Source organism: Lissotriton vulgaris, chromosome 4_1 (assembly GCF_964263255.1).
Source record: "Lissotriton vulgaris chromosome 4_1, aLisVul1.2, whole genome shotgun sequence".
NCBI classification, from domain to species: domain Eukaryota; kingdom Metazoa; phylum Chordata; class Amphibia; order Caudata; family Salamandridae; genus Lissotriton; species Lissotriton vulgaris.
Genome location: NC_141691.1, coordinates 293,138,898 through 293,144,897, shown reverse-complemented (window position 1 = coordinate 293,144,897; position 6,000 = coordinate 293,138,898).

Sequence of the window (6,000 nt, the reverse complement as noted above, 5' to 3'; positions counted from 1 at the left end):
GGAGTCCTCTTTTTTTCTACTCTTTTTTTCAAGAGGAAGGAAGTGCCCCTGAGTCTCCAGCTTCCTGGTTCTGTCCAGCAGGCTTCTCCCAGTGCTTTGTCCATGTGCTGTTCACTTTCATTTGGGTTTGAAGCTGGAAAGATCACTTTTTGTGTAATTCTGCTGCATCATATAATTGGATTGGATTATTGAGGACTTTTGAATTTGAAATTTTATTTTACAAGTAAGTTGGAGAATTGGTGTACATGTTTGTTTGATTGGGGCTTTCTTTTTTTTTACCTACAGTTTTCTGGGCTTTTCATCGTTTTTAAAAATTATTGTGTGGGTGGCCTGGACTTTCAGTAGGGGATAAGTTGTATTTCTTTGAAATGTCAGCCAGTAGGCCTAGAGGTACCCATGAGTCCAACCATGTTTCTGTGGTGTTTGTTGAATTTCAAGTTTTAAACATTATGGATGGCACTGGATTGAATTGCCAAATGTGTTTTTTGGAGTGAAATTTCAGTTTTTGGGTGTGTGTCAATAGGTAACCCCAGGAGTTCAAATAGTTAGTGATAAAGGCCTGCTTGAGTTCATTGTATGTACTTTCTTTATTGTGGGTGGGCAGGCCATGTTGTGGTGGCCATTTTGTGGGACCAGCCACTATGCTTTCACCATGGGCCTCCAAGCTTGTGGCCTACTTTGCCAGTAGGTCCAGAGGTACTAATCAGTTATCATCAGTCATCATAGGTGCATGAAAGTTAAACAACTGTTTTTGTGTTGTCTGTAGAATTTATAACATCATGTATGGCATGGATGACTTTGGATTGAATTGTAAAATGTGGTTTTTGGGGGTGGAATTTCAGTTTTTGGAGGTGTGTTAAATAAATAGGGCTTTTCTGCCAGTAGGTAACCCTAGGAGTTCAGCTCGCGTAGTTTTGGTAACTCTGCACAGAGCGACAATGCGAACTTACAGTTTTTGTCTTCTTCGCGCGCTCAATCTGCGTTAACGACTTTTTGTACCTTTTGTGATGCCGAACACGCCGAATTTGCAATCTGGCGAACAATATCTCTCGAGCTGCATAAACCCTTCTCGAAGATGAATATTTTGTTCATTTGGCTAAAAAAATCCTCAGGCTGTCATTTGGTTGTAGTTTTTGGAGTATGGAGTCATTTTTCTGTTTAAATTTTTTTTAAAAAGAGGAAGGAAGTTCTCCAGAAACTTCAACTTTCTAGTACTGTCCTTTGTATGTACTTTCTTGTTATTTTGGGTGGGCTGACCATATGGGTGGCAGCCATTTTGTCAAGCCAAGCATTGTGATTTTGCCACAGGCCTGCATTGTCTGTCTTCTCTTTCTTTTCATGTTGTTGTGGGTGGCCAGGCCATGTGGTGGCGGCCATTTTGTGGGACCATCCACTGTGCTTTTACCATAAGCCTCCAAACTTGTGGCTTATTCTGCCACTAGGGATAGACTCCCAGAGGTACTCATCAGGGGTGCTTGATGCAACTGTTTCTCTGTTGTCTGTTGAATTTAAACATCATTTAGGGCATGGATGGCAGTGAATTGAGTTCCAAAATGTGTTTTTTGGGGTGTAGTTCACTTTTTGAATGTGTTTTAATACATGCCTTTGTTGCATGTGTATGTGTTGTTGTGTAACTTTCCAACCTTTTTAGCCACACGGATTTTCTTTTTTGCATTAACGCTGTGTTGTGTAACAGGCATCCTTTGACTGGCCATATAGGGATATAGGCCTGCTTGAGTTCATTGTTTTCCCGGCTTTGTGCCTGTGATGATGAGTGACCATGTGGCTGGGGGCTGTTTTGTGGTGGTAGTAGTAGTGTGCTGTTTTTGCCACATAGGCCTGTGTGTCTTTGCATTGTTCCTCTTGGCTTATTGCTTCCACCCCCATTGCCAGATGCAGGTCCCTGATGCTGCATCCATCCCACAAATTAAGGCCAAACAGGTTCCACTTCCTCTACATTTGTATTTTTGTTCATTGCTATTCTTACTCATTCTGAGTGTACACAGTACCCTAGTAGTAATTACATTTAAAACACACAAAATTCCAAGTTTGACTGATGTTCTTTTGGCTTTTTTGCTTTTAGGTGCACAAAAGACTGAGGAGGAGGTTAAGCATGGGCGGAAAATCCGTTCCGCTCGCGGATTTTGCGGATTTTCGGTAAATTCGCAATCCGTGAACTCTCGCGAATTTACCGAAAATCCGCAAATTCGCACGCAGCGGATTTTTTTGCTTGGTGATACAATATTGCGGCGTGCGGCGTTCACTTACCATCATTCAGCGTTTGCCGAGTTGTTTTTCTCGATATTTTGCGAGTGCTGCGCCATTTTGGATCTTGCTGCAGGATCCTGCGGGAGTTTGGCGACGCATCGCGAGAGTTTGCAATTGCGAACATGTAGATGCGGCGGGCAGCAACAATCCCGCACTCCCGAAATTACAAAATTTGCAATTCTGCACAAGAAATCCACTAGCAAGCAGCATAAACCTTCTGAAAATGATGATTTTTATCAGAATAACTCCTCAGGTTGACATTTGCCTGCACTTTTTTGGATTTGAGGCCTTTTTGGCTTTCTTTGGATCACTTTTGGATTAGAAATCAACTTTCACAAGTAAGTTTGTTTGGGGCATTACAGTGGCTGTTCTGCAGAAAAACGAGTTTTGCAAAACTGAAAGCACTCAGCAGGTGCAAATTTCACTCATCATTAGTAACCATTCCCTGTAGTGCTTCCTGAGGGGCCCCTCCAGAGTCCAGTTGCCTATGTTTGTTTGGGGCATTACAGTTGCTGTTCTGCAGAAAAACGAGTTTTGTATAACTGAAATCAGTCAGCAGGTGCAAAAGTTGAAACTCATCATTAGTAACCATTCCCTGTAGTGCTTCCTGAGGGGCACCTCCAGAGTTCAGTTGCCTACTTGCAAATATTCTGTGACCCTGCTCTGACCCTCACAGCAGGCTCATAGAATAACTACAAGTAGGCCACAAAGGCCTTGGAAAAAAAATTGCACTGCAACAGAAAGCAAATTACAGATAAGGAAGCAGGTGCCAGACTGGAATTTTAAAACAGTGACACATTAATAAATCAACCTCAAATTAATTCATGTCAATTGAAGCAGGGCAGGTGTGCTTGCTTTCCCCCCCCCCATAATCTACAGTGATGAATCAGAGGGTGGCAGTGATGTACCAGAGGGTGGCATGGGTGAATCAGAGGGTGGCAGTGGTGAAACAGAGGGTGCTGTGAACCTGTGATGATGAACCAGACGTAGAAACAACAACGTCACGACCGTTGCGAGCCGACAAGTAAGTTCGCAAGTGCAAACTGGTACAAAACCCTCGCGAACTGGCAGAAACCCTTGTGAACACAAAAAAAAATCCGCAAATTCGCGAGAATTCGCGGATTTTGCGGATTGCGAGTTCGCAAATACGCAAATTCGCGAACGCCAGATTCGCAAAATTTGCCCATGCTTAGAGGAGGTTTCTGTCATCATCGGCCGTTGTACTGACAAACAGACTTTCTGCTGTTGTACGTGACGTGTGGTGTGACCTGACCAAACATCCCTGCAACTTGTGCAACTGAGTGCTGCTGACATCTGAAGAAGATGGGCCCAAAGAAAGCAGGCACTAGGTCCTCCAAGACCAAGAAAGTTGCTGAGAAGAAGGAAGAACAGAAGAAGGAAGTAACACTTAAATCTGGTGTTGACCCAAAAACCTTTTTTGGGAAAACAAAAATTACGCAGCTGTGTCCGGGGGCAAGCTGGGGGCAGCACCTCCGCATCAGTAGGTCCAACCCACTAACCCAGGCCCAAGCAGATGAGTGTGGAAGAGGTAGCCAACCTAATGGTGGATCGCAGGGATGCTGAGCTTGACCTATCTGAAAGTAGTACACAATCAACGCAGGAGGGAGCACAGCAGATAAGTGGTGAACAACAACAGCCGCAATAACCACCCGCAATAGTAGTTGTTGTTCCTCCCCAAGTAGGGGCAGTTCACGAAATTGAGCCTCATGCAGAGGAAGAAGAAGAGGAGGCCTCTCATTCAGGAGATCCATTGTCTTCCAAATCCCAAGCAAGGAAAAGGAGGGTTAGTCCATCGAGTTCTTCTCCAATCATCCCTTCTGATGATCAAGATCTCACTTGGGAGGCACAACAATCTGAGCATGAGAGGGAGACACATCCCAAGACCAGGCTAGGGAAAAGGAAGGTTACAGAAAACTTTAGACTTATGGAGGTCGATGTAGAACAGAAGTATAATGATGATGATGAGCCAGTCATCACAAAGATCGCTCCCGACGCCGAGGATATGGAGACCAACATCATTACCCTATCCAGAATGGCTGTGACTAGTAGGGCTATAGCACGCATACCTCCAACACATGTAACACCAACACTACCACCAGCTTCCATATTCACATTGGCAAAGGGCCGCCAGCGTCCAATATCCTGCACCAGCAATACCTCAGCAGAAGTAGGTAGTGGTACTGCACAGCCACAGCGTCAAATTCAACACACACCCTCCAACTCATATGACATTGGAAGTGGCACCTCAGCAGGAGACACAAGTAAAGCTCCCCAGTGTGGGACTTCTTTACGATTAGTGTAAAGGAGGAGAACATTGCTATATGCTCCATTTGTCATACCTCTGTGGTAAGCTTGATACAAACTATGGTACCGGAAGCCAAGTTGCCCATCTTTAAAAACACCACGCAATCAACTGGGAGGACCACATTCGTCACATAAATACTGGAACCATTGCTGTTGGTGGAGATAAACGAGTAGAAGGTCCGCTCACGGTTGAACAGGAAGAAGAAGAAAAAGAGGGAGACATTCTCTCTGTTAGTGGTACACAAAGTAACCCTGTCCCTAGCACTGCAGTGGTACTGCCCACATCCTCAGCATCAGCAACATCTCAGTGGCACAAGAGTAAGAGTCAGCCTGAGATACCAAGGAGTACTGCAATGCAAAAAAGTGCTGCGTTGAGCCGAACAGAAAGGAATACACACAGCGTACCATTTTTAGCATGTTACTAGGCAGGAGGGACAGTAGGAATGCAACCACCCAATAGCACATTTTTACAATGCGAAGCTTGCTAAAATGTTAGCACTGGACCTTCTCCCTTTTTCTTTTGTTGAAGGGGTGAGTTTTCTGGAATTTGTGACAACCATCTGCCCAAAATGGAAGGTTTCCAGCTGCTACTATTTCGCCAGAGTTGCTGTTCCAGCACTACATCACGACGTGCTGGAATTGCTTGGATAAGCCTCAAAACAGAGTGCTGTTCAGAGTATCCACCTGACAACAGACATGTGGACCAATTGCCAAGCCACCGATTACATAGGCATCACTGCACACTGGATGTTTTTTTTAGGTGTTAGAGAAAAGATATCTGCAGGCGTTGACACTGCTGAGATTTTTAATGACACTCGCAAACATGCAACTGTAACCATGTTTGTTATGGAGAAATCTCATACTGCTGCAACCATTTTGGATGAGTTTAACAGCAAGGTCCTTGAGTGGCTGTGACCAAGAGGGCTTAACATTGGTTTTGTTCACACGGACAATGGCAGTAATGTACTTAAGGCCATGAAAATGGTGGCTATTTCAGGGTCCCGTGTTTGGCACACTACTTTAAAATTGTTGTTCAAAATTTTCTGAAAAATGAAAGCACAGTCACCAACTTACTGACCACCTACACAAAAATATGCACACATTTCAACCAGTCTTTTAAAGCCCGGAAGCAGCTGATGGTCATTTAACGTGAGCATAAAATGCCAGTCAAAGCACTCATCCAGGAGGAGCCAACACGTTGGAAATTGACTTATTACATGCTTGTTCATCTGTTTGAGCAGTACATACCACTTAATGCTTATGTCATGAGAAGAAGATTAGGGGATCCTACTGTGAAAACCATGACCATTGAGATGGGCCAATTGGACCTCGTTAAATGCCTGTCAGAGATGCTACTTTCTTTTGAGGTCTTCACATGTGCAGTCAGCAGGGAGGACTGTACTATGG